General features: G+C 36.5%; 1 protein-coding gene across 1 annotated transcript in view; it reads left to right on the forward strand.

Moving 5' to 3' along the window:
• TMX3 (thioredoxin related transmembrane protein 3) overlaps positions 1-14091 on the forward strand; it is a 104423-nt gene extending 90332 nt beyond the window's left edge. Inside the window, exons 18-19 of the transcript XR_005212190.1 lie at positions 4907-5010; positions 13961-14091. The gene's annotated coding sequence lies outside the window, so the exon portion shown is untranslated. The remainder of the gene's footprint in view (positions 1-4906; positions 5011-13960) is intronic.
• The last annotated feature ends 2582 nt before the right edge of the window (positions 14092-16673 follow it).

The following is a 16673-nucleotide window of genomic DNA, read 5'->3' on the forward strand; positions in this document are numbered from 1 at the left end:
ACTTTGATTTAAGGTTATTTTTCCTTTTGCTGCTTCCTAGCTGTCTTTTTTTTTCCTCTTTCTTTTGCCTCTCTACCTTCTTTGACTCTCCCTCCTGCCTTGTGGAAGAAATGTAGATGCTCTTATATAGATAGTGGTGAAGGTGGTGAACACATAAATGTATGACCATGCAGAAAACCATTGATTATTTACTTGGGATGGAATGTATGGTGAGTGAACAAAACCATATTAAAAAAAAAATGGGTTGATGACAAAACCTCGAGGGCAATATACTGAGTGAAATAAGCCAGACACATTAGGACAATTATTGCAGAGTCTCACTGATAGGAACTAATTATAATATGTAAACTCATAGACATGAAATGTAAGGTACCAAGATATAGGACGAGACTTAAGAATGGGGAGTGGTTGCTTAGTATGAGCAGAATGTTCAATTAGGATGAACTTAAATGTTTGGAAATGAACAGGGGTGTTGGTAGCAAGATGTGAGAATAACTAACAGCGCCGAATGGTGCGTGAATGAGGAGGAAAGGGGAAGCTCAGAGTCATGTATGTCACCAGAAGGAAAGTTGGAGGTCAAAAGATGGGAATGTATAAAACTGAATCCTATGGTGGGCAATGTCCATGATCAACTGTACAAATACTAGAAATCGCTTCCATGAACCAGAACAAATGTATGACAATACAATTAGAAGTTAATAATAGAGGGGCATATAGGGAAGAACTATATACCTATTACAAACTATATACTACAGTTAGTAGTATTTCAACATTTTTTCATAAATAGTAACAAATGTACTATATCAATACTACGAGTCAACAATTGAGGGGGGTTGGTTAGGGACACAGGAGGATTAGAGTTTCCTTTTCTTTTTTTCTTTTTTCATCTTTCACTTTATTTCTTGTCTGGAGTAATGAAAAGTTTCTAAAAATTGAACAAAAATTAAGTGTGATGGATGCACAGCTATATGAGGGTACCCAGGGGCAAGTGATTGTACACTTTGGATCTTTGGATAATTGTATGGTATCTGAACAATCCCAATAAAAATGAAAAAAAAAAAACCTAAAAAAAAAAAAACTCAATTTTATTGAGGTACATTCACAAACCATACAATCATCCACAGTGTACAATCAATTGTCCACACTACCACCATATAGTTGTGCATTCATCACCACAATTTTTTAACATTTTCATTACCACACACTAAACAGAATAAGAATAAAAATTAAAGTAAAAAAGAACACTCAAAACATCCTGTATCCCCCCCCCATCCCTCCCTATTACTCATTTACTTTTTGTCCTCATTTTTCTACTCATCTGTCCATACACTGGATAAACGGAGTAGGAGCCACAAGGTGTTGTTTTAAACCATTCAGTGTGTGGTTCTTTGCTAAGAAATGAAGACATGGGTTATTATGCCCCATTCTGTAAATAAGGAAACTTGCAATCATTGCGTTTCACCTACTTGTCCAAGGTCCACCCTACCCACAGTTTTCTTGCAGCCTCCCAGGCCCTCTCAGGGTGGCTTGAACGTGGGGTTGTTTGGTCAGATCCTTTTCAGATTCCTCTATTTCCTTTCTTGACTAACTCCTACTTAGTTTCGTTTTTTCTCTTAGTATTTGATCTTCTTTTCAATGATTTGTATTCCAGCTTTATCCTAAAGCACTGTTTTTATTCCTATCACAAAGAAGTATGGCCATTTTCCTTGTTTGTTCACCTTCTCCCATGTTTTGCTATAGAAAGAAACTCTTAATAAGTAACACATATGCCTTCATCACCTATGAAGAAAAAAGGAAATGTCCAATAAAATCCAACTACCAGGTTGAATTCACTTATTAATCTATTTCATAGCTTTGTATGAACAAGGGAAAGAACTATAATCAAATTTTACTGAGTCAGGTGAATGACCAGAACTGAACCACATACTGTGCAGAACAGACTAAAATTATTGCACATGGTTTTAGCCTCACAAAACTTGCTATCTACTCTGGGAGTTAAAAGACACAGCATACAATGCGTTATTCAAGTGCTGGGTAGTATGCATACACTCCAAGGGGGATAGTAACATGTGTAAAGGTAAAAATAATTTCTACATTATAATCTTTACTACTATTTCACTTTAGAATAGTTGTATACTTGAGAAATAGGTCTAACTATCATCTTACTTTTACAAATGAGGAAGTGGAGACTACGTGAGATCAGTGAAACTTGCCTAGTGTTATGGGGCATTAAATGATCCAGCCACAATTCAAATCCTCATCATTCAGCTGTTTTGGTCATTGTGTCCTCCCAAAGAAACCTGTGGAATTACAATAGTTGGGGTAAATCCATGAAGCAAGTAGTTCTTATGTTGGCTCTTGAATGATTCTTGGAATGTAAGTTAGCCTTGGAAATAGGTGAAGTCCAAGTCGGGAGAGAAGTAAGGCTGGTGATGAACCAACGTGTTTCTAATAAGTGAATTAGTGTACACAGTCTGAGGGCTTTGTGAGCATGAATAATGGCAAACAGCACTGTATTATACAGAAAGTTATCAACACCGGGGTTGATTTGCAGTTTCAGTTTGTAGTATTGTGTCATTTACTGCTTCTGAATTTCTGACATGTATTGATATGCAGTCTAGGTATATGTAAGCTACAATGCTGAAAAATGCTAACGGCATCATCGTCATTGTTAAAATAGTGCATTTATAGATAACTGAGCCATAGGTCACTAGAAAGTCCAAACCAATCTAAATGTGTACTCTATACAATCCAGAGTTTTATTCTTTCTGTAGTTGAAGATAAAATACAATTATCTCAAGACACCCAGAGTCCATGGTGTGATATAAAAGAAGAAAAAAATTGCATAGAACCTGCAAAACCATCAGTGGGTCAGTGATTTACTGATAAGTCTGATTCAGCAGAAAGTTGGCTTTAGAAAGTTGAGTTCCCTGGAGAAGGCTCACTGGTTTCACATGAGCAATAATAAGCCTACATTTATAGGAAAGTAATGGTGATTTAATTCACATTATGCTATTTATTCCAAAGTTTTCCACTTGATTGACACATTAAAATGCTGAATAAAACTCTCAAACTAATATTGTCCGAGGACATCCCACTAAATCCCTTATTTCTTGTCCTTAGTGATGTGTAGAAGCAACTGGATGGTAATAAAGTACATTTGAAATATGGTTACTCATCAAAAGTATGAGCACCAAGAGAATAAAAATTATTAAAAAGCACTTGGCAAATCCAGAGTGCTACATGAAAGCTAAATAATGGGGTCAAGCTTGCCAGGTGGGTGACCTGTAATGTGAAATCAATTCTTTATGAGAACAAAATGGATGTTAGTAGAATTCAAAGTGGTGCTGGGGTGACCTGAAGAGTTGATGTGGGTTGTGTCTTTGTGTTTAACTATACCTGTGATAATGCACAGAAAGGTTATAGAAAAACAATTTCAATTATTTTATTTAAAAAGTTCTGTATCAGAAAGCTAAGTATAGAACTACATATGACCCAGCAATCTCACTACTAGATGTATGCCCCAAAGAATTGAAAGCAGGGACCCAAGCAGATATTTGCAAACTGATGTTCATAGCGGCATTATTCACAATTGCCAAAAGATAGAAGCACCCCAAATGTCCATATACCAATGAATGGATAAATAAAGTATGTTATATACATATGATGGAATATTATTCAGGTGTAAGAAGAAATGAAGTCTTGATACATGGGAAACATTCGTCATGTTGAGTGAAATAAGCCAGAGACAAAAGGACAAATATTGTATGATCTCACTGATTTGAAACAAGTAGAATAAGCAAACCCATACAGTCAGAATCTAGAGTATAGTTTACCAGGGGATGGGGTGGGGATCGGGAATAGGAAATTAATGCTTAAAGTATATAGAGTTCCTATTTGCAATGATGGAAATGTTTTGGTAATGTTTGGTGGTGATGGTAGCACAACATTGTGAATGAAATTAACACCATAGAAATTATATATTTATATATGAATATGATAAAAAGGGGAAATTTTAGATTGTATATATGGTAACAGAATAATTTTTTTTTTTTAATTCATGGAACTATTCTACACAAACAGGGAAACCTAAGTTAAACCATGCACATTCATTAATAGCACAATTATAAAAATCTGCTATCTTCAATTGGAACAAATATTCCACACCAATGCAAGGTTTTGATGGAAGGGTGGTGTATGGGAATCCTATATTTTATGCCTGATTGTTATGTAATATCACGACTTCTCTAATAAAGAAAAAATAAATTCTATATAATATAAGGTGGGTAGTTTCAACTGAAAGCAATTCAACTATACTTCATACGTTGCATACTAAATACTATGTTTGGTAAACAGAATTAAAAATTTTAGGAAAAGATTTATACATTAGGGGCTTCTCTCAGTCGTGAGGAAGGAGACAACTGTATAAATGGGCAAATTATAATAGCATGTAATTTCAACTGGAAGATGATTCTTCAGCTATGGAAGCAAAGAAACTGGGACAGTGACCCTACATCTCCGCCCAACCTCAGAGAGTGAGGCCCGGCGACAGGTAATGCCTTTGAGTATGTTGGTGGTGACGTGTGGTTTTAATGTCTCTTGAAATGCTTGACTCATCTTTTGTTGAGATTGCTGAAATTCTACCTTAGTGATAATCTGAGGGTAAGAAATTACTTGTCACAAATATTAGAATAAATTGTGAGAAGCTTACCGATAACCTACCATGTCATGCACCTGGCACCAAGAAAAGTGAGAACTATAAAAAGTTAATATTCTGATTCATTATCGAAACTTATCACTTTTTAAAAGCAGAAAGGTCCCAGTAAACCTTCTGTAGTGGGCAGGTGAGTGGCTATCTTTTGCAGTATTGTGTAATACTGTTTTTTTCTCATTACACTTTCTGCAGATTGAAACTCTCAGAACTTGCCCAACCTGGTATTATCCTGGCTACTGAAATAGGATAAACAGAATTTTCTCAGCCTTCTGAAGAGGAAAAGAAAACCCTTCAAGGTAATTTCTGAATATTTAACTAAAAATCTAATTGCTAATACATCATAAGTAATTTTTTGAGCTTGCCATATTTTCCTCTCTAGACCTAGGAGCCCGGACTTATAATAAAATAGATAATTGCTATTTTATATTCCACTTAATAAATATATCATTTAATTCTTTAATCTTTTGTCAGTAAAAGTGATCAATATTTGATTCCTCTGGCATTGGTCTGAAATTGGAAAGAAATTCATGCTAATAAATTTCTTCTCTTACTCCAGGCATTAGTTCAGTCATATCTTTTGCCACTCATTTTGATCCTACTTGAAATTCTAGGATCAACTCTTGGCACCTGATTAATTAAAAAGCAGAGATGCAGCTTATGTGATTTTCAAGAGGAAAGGAACCCTCTGGTGTGCTAAACATTTCCTCCAGTTGTTTATACTTATTTTTTAAAATGGAAACCTGGCAGCAAATAATGCCACAATCTGTAAATAATAACCTGTTGGGATGGCTGGAGGGGCAGCACGTAGATGATGATGGCTATAATCAATAGTGTGGGAGTCATAGTTACATTAATTATTTAGTTTTATATTTCTTCCTTAGGAGAAAAAAAACCCAGTGGCTGAGCAAACAAATGTTCTCATTACGTCCTGTCACTCATCCCTAACCACACATTATTTGATGGTTATTTAGAGAAAGCTTATATCTGTAGAAGAAGTACCAAGTCTGACTCTCCAATAAAACACAGCAAAACTTTTAAAGAGCAGGTTTCCAGGGACAAATCAACACACTTGGCTCCCCAGTGAAGTTTATTTTCCATAAGACATGCCAAGCAGCCTTTCTAAACTAAAATGGTAGCTCTGCACAGATCCTCTTAAAAGAGTAGCCGACTCAGAGGCATGGTATTAAACTGAAGTGTGCTGACCTCTGGGCAGCAAACTCCATTTAAGATTGTGAATTCCTCCAGAAGGAAGCAGGAAAACAAGTAACAAAGAAAACAGCAGAGGAGACGGCTATGAAAAGGGAAGGATGATGGATAGTGTCTGGGTTTGAAGGATAAGGGTTTTTATATTTTTCTCTGCATCTTTCTAAATGAATCAAAAGAAAGCAAAATGGGAGAGGGATTGAGAACCCTAAAACCAGCAGAATTACCTGGATCTGGCCCTGAATTTTGTCCGAAGAACTATACATCGACCACATTCTAAAATAGAAATATGGGTAACTAACAACCTCAGATTGAACCTCAAGTCAAAAAAGCAAAACAGCACAGGACAGTTGTGCTGGTTTGAATCTGTCATGTACCCCAGAAAAACCATGTTCTTTTAATCCAAACTTGTGGGGCAGACCTGTTGTGGGTGGGACCTTTTGATTAGGTTGTTTCCATGGAGATGTGACCCATGCAAGTGAAGGTGGGTCTTGATCCTTTCCTGGAGTCCTTTAAGGGAGCTCACAGAGAGAGAGAGAGAGAGAGCTGAGAGAAGCTAAGATATGTAATCCAGAGTTTGCCCCCAGGAGCAGCTAAGAGAGAAGTAAGACAGAAGCTCAGAGACATTTTGGAGAAAGCTATGGAAACCAGAAGCTAAACCTGGGAGAGAAGGTTCAGCAGAGACAGCCATGTGCCTTCCCATGTGACAGAGGAACCCCACATGTCATCGGCCTTTCCTCAGAGAAGGTATCATCCTATTGATGCCTTAATTGGGGCATTTTCATGGCTTTACAACTAAATTTGTGAACTAATAAATCCCTATTATAAAAGCCAGCCCATTTATGGTATATTGCATTTTGGCAGCTTTAGCAAACTTCAACACTGCTATATATTGCAGAAGAAAGGCAGTTTCCTGTTTAATGCTAATTGGTGCCTGTAAAAGGCTGAGGGTATCTCTTTGCCCCACCAGGATCTCCGTTTGCACCCCCTAATCAATATGTTTGTTATACAAAAAAAAAAAAAAAAAAAAAAAAAAGCCTGTGAAATCCCTTACATGTCCCATCTGCCTGACCCGTCCCTCTCAACCAAATTATAACCCCTAATCCTCTCCGTAGAAATTCTGGAACCACTGCTGCTCCAAATGGGACCTATACTCACAATTTAAAAATATTCTCTAAAGTGCTAGGGCATAGAATAGTGAATCAAATGTATCTTATTTTACAACTATTGGGGTTCAAGCAGTCACTCAACCGATTTACTTTGAGGGTGCAGAGGACACGGGGCTGTCTCTAGAGGTGCAGATTCTGGCACAAATCCCACTGTGTTCACCCTTCTCCCTAGCCGTTATGTTTTAGTGAGGTGAAGTTTGTTAAGATGAACACCAACTAGCTATTTTAAGGAAAAATATCACCACAGGCAGCCTGGAGGATGTCCGGGACAGGGAGGATGGGCAGCCTCTATTTGGCGTTGAGGATCGTGGCTGTGTAGGTTGTGTATAAGGGTGGGGTCGGGAGAGGAACTAGAACTGCTGACAGATGCAGGGTTTTCAGTCATGGTGGAGCTGCACAGCTGTCCTTTCACCAAGTCTCTCATTGCATTGCCACCGGATAACCCATCGGAGAAGCCAAGGGGCACCCCCACTCCCGAGTCCATGGCCAGCTCTGTCTGGAGAATTGGAACCTACTGAGTTTATGTGTAGGGAAAGAGGCTTGGCTGAGGAGCGGGTTTTCTGCCTTTAGATGAGACCAGCTCTCCGGAAGAGCAAAATTTACATATTATTTCTGCAGATGAGATCAAACTAATATCGTTGTTAGGCGCCGATAGTGTTGTCCAACTCACCTCCTGCTGACATCCTTATTTACAGCACTTTTATTCTGTGGTCAAACTAGTAAATAGCTCTAAATTTGTGTCAACCGAATATCCATCTCTGCTAGTATACACCTGTTTTATTTAAAAGTAAGGAAACTTTTATAGGCTGATGTAAATTTTTTTGTTGTTGTGTTAGAAAAAGTGGCACTGGAAAAGTGCTATTTGTGAGGATCTTACTGAAGTCCTGAGTAAAAATATTTCCACTAATTTCTTGTAAAAATAGCAAATATGAAGGCTAAAATGCAACTGGCAAGTAATTTACATATTTAGAAAATAAGCAACAATGGTTTTAAGAGAAATTAAATATTTATTGATTCTAATCTGTTTAGCATGTGTCATGACATTTCTTACTTTGCATATTGTTGATAATAAAAAGTGCTGAGCTTTAATACAATGGGGGTGAGCTGAAAGACATGCCCATTCAGCATCAAGAGTCTTCATGTCAAAAAGTTCTCTCTCTTTGAAATGATTTGGTTGCTCTTGTTGTTTCTTTTTAGTGGGAACTTGCTCTGAGGTAGGTGGACCCGTAGACCTACATTTCTTATCCATTTTTATGTTTTGCAGAATGTTATCATATAGCGCAGAGCCTGTGTTAAACAAGTTTGGGAAATAGGTTAAGTAGACTGCATTTTTTAAAAAACTGTGAATTTCATAAAGACTTTTATATGTTAATGTGAATTATAAGTTCCTAAGTTGTATCCATACACATTTTAGATTTTATTTTATAACAATTTATTTGAGGCTAGTTTCCTCATGCTTTCACCAATCACAGAGACCAAGATTAAAAAAGAATCTGATAGAAGTAGAGTAAATCTCATTGTTTGCTTTTGCAAGTGAGGTTAAATGTTACTATTTATATTTTATTAGCTATTTATATTTCTTCTTTGATAAACTGTTCATTTTCCTATTTGTTTTCATTTTTCTGTTTCAATCCCATTATTTTAAAACTCATCTCCTTCCAATCTGATGCATCACTTGTAAGCAGAATGCAACTGAAATTTTTAACCCTGTTTGATAGTCAATATCATTTGGTATGGTGATTTGACATATTTACATTTATAGATTACTGGTAATCATCATTGCTCTTATTATTCATATTTACTTGGTATTCTCTATTTATTATACTTTCTCATTTAGTATTTTTCCTTTCATTTTCAGCTTTTTGCTCAATTGTTAGAATTTCCTCTGTTCTTTTTGATTTCTCTAATGATATGGATATTCTCCTTCGTATTTCAATTATTTTATGAGATGGCACCAAAATTTTAAAAAAGCTGATTTAAACATATCTGTCAAGTCAAGAATCATTTGGGATTTTAAACTTTGCCCTCATTTTTAAGAAATACTTCCCTATTAATAGCATTAAAAAATTAAACTGCAATTGCTAATGTGATGTATTTTTTATATTATTTCTTGTATCTCATGCTTTCCTCTCTCTTGGAGTCCTTTCTTATTTTGCCAAAACAGGTCTTCAAGTTATTGTTTCTTTTTTTCAGAACGGGTTAATGGATGATAATTCTTTGTCCTTTTATATCTGAGAATGTCTTCCTTTTATCCTCACATGTCAGTGAGAGTTTAAGCATAAAATTCTAGATCCAATCTTATTTTCCTTCAGAATCTTAAAAACATTGCTTATTTATCCCTAGCACTCTGTATTAGAGAGAATTATCATTGTTTTGCTTTGGAGTAACATATTTTTAATTAAATTTTATTTTTTGAGATAACTAAAGATTCACACGCAGTTGTAAGAAATAATAGAGAGATCCCATGTACCTTTACTCAGGTTTCCCCAGTGATAACATCTTGTGAAATCATAGTAAAACATTACACCTGGGATACTGGCTTGATGCAGTCTACTGAGCATCATATATCCCGTTTTACCTGCACTCATTTGTATATGGGTTTGTTTGGTCCTATGCAAAAGTAGTACAAGTATAGACTCATGTATTCCCCACCATAGACAAGATACAGAACACTTCCATCACCAGAAAGATCCCTCATGTTGCTCTTTTGTAACCACACTTCTCTCCCCCCTACTCTCCCACCCCATTTGTAACCCTTGACAACTACTAACCTGTTCTCCATTTATTAATATTTTCATTTATAGAATGTTATATAAGGAACAAAACAGTATGTAACCTTTTGGGATTAGCTTTTGTCACTCAGCATAATTGTCAAGAGACTCATCCAGTTGTCACGTGCATCAGTAGTTCATTTCTTTTTATTGCTGAGTAGTATCCAAGGTAGATGGTTGTGCCAGTTTGTTTTAACCATCCACCAGTTGAAAGACCTCTGGGTTGTGTCCTGTTTTTGATTATTAAGAACAAAGCTAAATGAACATTGATGTAACTTTTTTTTGTATGTGGCTATAAGTTTTACTTTCTCTGGGATTTATGCCCAAAATTCTGGGTCACGTGGTAATTGCTTGTTTTATAAGAAATGGATAAACTTTTCCAGACTGACTGCAACATTTTACATTCACACCAGCAGTGTATGAATGATCCAGTTTCTCTGCATCTTCCCAGCCTTTGGTGTTGTCACCATTTTTTATTTTAGGCATTTGAAAGGTTTGTAATGATATCTCAGTGGGAAGTTTAGGTCAAGGTTAAATATATTTATATATTGCCTGTGGATGTCCAATTGCACCAGCACCATTTGTTGAAAAGACGATTTTTCCTCTATTGCTTTTGTTCCTTTGTCAAAAGTCATCTGTGCCTGTTTGTGAGGATGTGTTTCTTTGTTCTCCACTTATTTTATCCATCACTGTGTCTGTCCCTCTGCCGATAATAGACTGCTTTGATTACGGTAGCTCTTATAAAGTGTAATATCAAAAGAGTATTTCTCCCCCTTTATTCTTCCATTTCAAGTTTGTTTTAACTATTCTAAAGTTTGTGCCTTTCTTACATAAATTCTGGAATGAACTAACCTAATTTTATTTATGTTATGTGTGTAGGGGGGTGGGCCTTTTTTTTTTCCTAAATAGCATTATTATCTAAAGCTGATGAGTTGTGTTTTTCCTTGAGTTATGCTACTTTCATATATTGCTTGTTTATTTCTACCTCTTCTTTCTCTCAGTTCATTCTTTTTGGAAGGCTTGTCTAATGTAGTGAAATTTAAGCTTATACCTTCCTTGGATGTAGAAGTTATCTTATGCATAGCACTTTTCATCATTATCAATGTATATAATCAATTTAATTTCCATTTTCTCCTTTACCCTTTGCTTCATTTGACCTATTTTCTTCCTATATCTTCTTGAGTCCATTTTTAAAAATGCAATTTTATTGAGATATATTCACACACCATATAATCTATCCAAACTGTACAGTGGCTCACAGTATCATCATAACAGTTGTGCATTTATCGCCACAATCAATTTTAGATCATTCTCATTACTCTAAAATAAAGAAAAAAAAAATTAAAAACAGCACCCAAAACATCCCATTCCTCTTATCTCCCTTTTTATTTATATATTTTTTGTCTTTATTTCTCATCTGCCCATACACTGGATAAATGGGGTGTCAGTCACAAGGTTTTCACAATCATATAGTCACATGATAAAAGCTATACTGTTATACAGTCATCATCAAGAATCAAGTCTACAGGATTACAGTTCAACAGATTCATGTATTAACTTCTATCTATTCTAATACACTAGAAACTAAAAAGAAATATTTATATAATGCATAAAAATAACCTCCAAAATGACCTCTTAACTCTTTGAAATCTCTTAGCTACTGAAACTTTATTTTGTTTCATTTCTTTTCCCCCTTTTGGTCAAGAAGACATTGTCAATCCCATGATGCCAGGGCAAGGCTCATCCCTGGAAGTCATGTCCCATGTTGCCAGGGAGACTTACCCTCTGGGAGTCATGTCCCAAATACCAGGGAGGTTAGTGAGTTTATTTGCAGAATTGGCTGAGAGAGCGGCCACATCTGAGCAACAAAAGAGATTCTCTGTGGGTGACTCTTATAAGAAGGGTTAGCTTCTCCTTTACAGGAACAACTTTCAAAAGAGCAAGCCCTCAGATCAAGGGCTTGATTTATTAAATTGGGAGTCCCTAATGCTTGCGAGAATATCAGGAATTCCCCAGTTGGGGAAGTTTAATATTTCCACATTTTTCCCCAGTCCCTCAAGGGGACTTCGTAAATACTTTTTTATTTTCTGCCCCGAATACTCTGGAATGTATCGAGGGTATTAAATTAAACTGTACAGAGTAACAAGATCTCATTCCCTATTCTAAGTTCCATATAATTATGTTATTTATCTAAACTGACCATACAGATTAAATCAGATAGTGTGCTACAGAGAATATAAATTTTGTACCAAATAAACATCTCTTAAATAGCAGTTAAAACTCAGGAATAGATGTGACTGCTATAAGAGCTTGCAATCTAGGAACCTTTACAATAAGCCTTACTGAACATTCTGTACTCCTGCATGGTCAATTGCCAATCTCTGTTCACGTTCTATCCCCTGATAACCTATGCTCTCCAATTCAAGACTCTGCATTTGCTCATTATAGTTAGTTTATGTTAGTGAGGCCTTACAATATTTGTCTTTTCATTTCTGGCTTATTTCACTCAACATAATGTCCTCAAGTTTCATTCACCTAGTTGCATATCTCACAACTTCATTCCTTTACAGCCACTCAATATTCCATTGTATGCATACACCACAGTTCTTCTGTTCACCCATCAGTGTACCCTTAGACCACTTCCATCCATTGAAAATCATGAATACTGCTGCTACAAACACCAGTGTGAAAATGCCTATTCGTGACCCTGCTTTCAGTTCTTCCAAATATATACCAGATAACGAGGTTGCAGGATCATATGGCAACCCTATAATTAGCCTCCTGTTGAACCACTCAACTGCCCTCCAGAAGGGTTGAGTCCATTTTAAAGGTATTAAGTGAATAAAGGAGAAATAATAATAATGGTACTCTTAATAATAATAATAACTATAAACTACAAACTTTAAAGTGCTATGCAGGCATCAAACTAATTGCTTTAAATGCTTTAAATATTTACTCAGTACCTTTATGAGGTAAATACTATTATTATAAATATGTAGTATCAAGATTTTTATTATGTCTCAGTTACAAATTAAACCCAAATCCTAATGGCTTAATATACAAAGATTTATCTCTTGCTTACAGTACATGGCCAGCTGGGGTCAGTGGGTAGGGGGCTGTACTGCACATCAGTTACTCAGTGTCTCTGAACACTGGAGATGACACCATCTCGTGCTGCACCATCTGGTTCCAAAGCAAGCAAACTCTGTCTTACAGTTTTAGAAATGAGTTTTAACAAGACTAGGTAATATCTCAAAGTCTACATATCCAGTAAGTTGAGGTACTTACTGATTTGAACACAAGTCTGTTGGAATTTAAGATCTCAATACTTAATAGAGTTTAGGGACAATTATAGTAGGAGAATTAAAAATGTGATTTCAACTTCAGAATTTAAGAGGGGTCTAATAGTATTTCTGTATATTTTGAGATAGAGTGATGAGAATTACACACATCTTCCCTCTAGAATGATCCTGTCAAATCAATATGATAACCAACCGAGGTTTTTAAGTTACTTCCAATGAAAATACATTCCTTTAGTCAGCTATAGCTCATAACTTGGCACAAACCATAGTCCTTTGTAGTCATATCGGTATTAGAATCAATTAAAGGGCCACCACTTAAGTTTTTAGCAGGGCTATTATACCAAAAAAAAAAAAAAAAAAAAAATCAGGAAATTCTTTATGTAGTGCAGCTACCATAAAGTGATGATTACCTTCTGGAAATAGTAGCTTCCTTCTAAGATATATATTTTTATGGAAGAAATATGTTTATGTCTTGTAGAGCCATGAATTCAATTCATTTACTCATCAAATACTTAATGAGCTCCAACTGTGCATCAGGCACATCTCTAGGTTCTGGGAGCAGAGCAGTAAACAAAAACCAAAGTCCTTTCATCATGGAATGTATGTGCCGGCGTGGGAGATAAACAAGTAAAATATAGATGTTAGTGATACAAGTGGAGGATAAAAAAAGAAACAGCAAAGAGGAATGAGGAATTCGGGGTCGATATGCTGAGGGATAGTTTGCATTTCTCAGGTAGCATCTGTGTGCCAAATTGTCCAGCAAATAAACTAGCATTTCCTGTTTCTCTCCCTGTCCCACAGGCCAGCGTGCAGCCCTCCAGAGACAATCTGGTGGCACCGCCTCAGAGTCCTCTCAGGAAAGAAAATCCCTGCAGATGTTTGTGTTCAATAAAACTATACTGGTAACATCATAGAGGTATTCAGTGAAGTCCCAGTCTCTGGCAGCAGAGATGAAAAATAAACAACGTGCCCCTTAGTTTCATGTTCTAGTAGATAATTTTATCGTTAAGTAGTAAACTGTTGAAACTACAACGTTGCTTAAGATTATATAGCAAAGAGTCACTCTTTGGAAAGATTCTCCTCACATTTTCTTTTCCTCTAAACTTTGCTGACATTAGATGCTTAGTGGAAAACTCTGACAAGCCTGATTTTTCCTTCCTTTAAAAATTAGTTTTTTTTCCCTTCACCTCACTACCAGGAAGTATATGTTCTGGAGTTGATAAATTTTTTATCAGTTTTTCCTCTTTTAATTTGAAAATTCAGAAAACTTTTATTTCAGAAAAGTTTATTTTTCCTATTATATATCTGAAAAATTTTTACTCCTCATTTTAAAAGTTACTCTCTAGATCCTCAATTATGTGTATATAAGAATTATTCTGTTCCAGAAGAATAATCTTTTCTCTAATTCTTTTGGATGTAGGGAGCACAGAATTGGATGGATCATGATTCTCGGTTCATGAGACGCTCTCATTACAGTTCCATGAATGGTCACTGTTCTAGTTTGCTAATGTTGCCTTTTTGCAAAACACCAGAAGTGGATCAGCTTTTATAAAAGAGGTTTATTTGGTTACATAGTTACAGTCTTACGGCCATAAAGTGTCCAAGGTAACACATCAACAATTGGGTACCTTCACTGGAGGATGGCCAGTGGCGTCCGGAAAACCTGTTAGCTGGGAAGGCACATGGCTGGCATCTGCTCCAGAGTTCTGGTTTCGACATGCCTTTCTCCCAGGACATTCCTCTCTAGGCTTCAGCTTCTGGGGGCAAACTCTGGCTAGTACCTCCAAAGTGTCAGCAAAACTCTGCTTTCAACGGCTGTCTGCAAAATGTCTCCGTAAGTTGCAGCTCCTCTCTTAGTTCCTGTGTGTTCTTCAAAGTGTCCCTCTTGGCTGTAGCAAGCTCGCTCCTTCTGTCTGAGCTTATATAGTGCTCTAGTAAACTAATTAAGGCCCATGCTGAATGGGAGGGGTCACACCTCTATGGAAATTATCCAGTCAGAGTTATCACCTACAGTTTGGGGGGGTTGCATCTCCATGGAAACACACAAAGAATTATAATCTAATCAATACTAATATTTCTGCCCACACAAGACTGCATGAAAGATAATGGTGTTTTGGGGAACATAATACATCCAAACTAGCACAGTCACATACTTAGTTATTTAGCAAGTTATTTTTAATTATGTAGTAAGCACTCATGAAACCATCACCTAAAACAAAAGTTAGCACTTTGGCAGTAACTTACATCAAACCGTATGGTCCCACCATACCATCCTCCTGCATTTCCCACTGATGAATTCCATTATGATGAATTATGAATTAATGATTCCCTTGCTTACCATTTGATAATCTTATTGCCTCAAGATAAGTAAAATAAAAGAATATTTAAAAATCTTTAGTTGTTTTAAACTTTCTAAAAGAAAAAGAATCAGGTGCATATAACCATTAGGGACTATTTATATGTTGAGTGTGATTGTAGTTAATTCATTTTGATTTCTGTATAATATTTCATTCTAGAGAATGACCTCTCAGTGTTGTCTTGAATTGCATTTCCTTGGCCACTAATAATTTTGACTCTTATTTGTCTGCTTCCCTTTTATAAGAATCCTTAGGATTCCATTGGGTCCACCCAGATAATCCAGGATAACCTAGCCAACTCAAGATTCTTAATTTATTCTTATCTGCAAGTCACTTTTTTGGGTGTGGGTGGGGGGCAGCCATTATTTTGCCTCCCACATCTGCCTCTGTTTCATGGAGAAATCTGTATTGAAGATAAAGAGTTGAGAGTTCTCACTATAATATTACTTCTTGAAGTTATCAGTGTAGATAAAACCTAGGGAGAGTCTGCAGAGTAAGAAAAGAAGTGGTTTGAGGACAGAACTCAAGATATCACCAACACTGAGAAAGGAACTAACAAAAGTGACTGAAAGAACAGTTAAAGATGCTGAAGACAAATTGGAAGAGACAAGTGTGGCAGGAAGGAAAGGAAGGTGAGGATTCCAGGAGAAAAGATGGATGTTGGTCCCTAGTGCCAAATGCTCCACAAAATGAGGTCTTAGGAAAAGGTTTTGGATTCATCACTTAGGCAAAGTATTGGGGTTCCTTCGTAGAACCATTTTCAGAAGAGTGTTTAGGACACACATTGCAAGATGGTATAAGGAAAAAAACAAATTTATGATGGCTCAAACATGAGAAAAATTAATTTTTTTTCCTTACTTAGAGTACAAAATGGGCTTTCCTAATTTACAAGAGTTCTCCAGTCGTAATTCAAGTATTCAGGCTCCTCTCTGTCTCATGACTCCTATTTGTCTTCCAAGGTGTCAAACCAGCTGAGAACAAGCAAGGAGGATCTGGGCTGGACTTGGAGGGGCCTCCTAGTGCCAAACTGATGTTCACCAGAGCTCATGTGCATGGCCACACTCACCTGCAAAGGAGACTGGGAACTGGGCCTAGCTGTGTGCACAGGAAAAAGAAGCCAACAGGTTTGGGGATCAGCCAGCCAATCTTTGCCACAG

The sequence above is a fragment of the Choloepus didactylus genome, chromosome 16 (assembly GCF_015220235.1).
Source record: "Choloepus didactylus isolate mChoDid1 chromosome 16, mChoDid1.pri, whole genome shotgun sequence".
In the NCBI taxonomy this organism is placed as follows: Eukaryota; Metazoa; Chordata; class Mammalia; order Pilosa; family Megalonychidae; genus Choloepus; species Choloepus didactylus.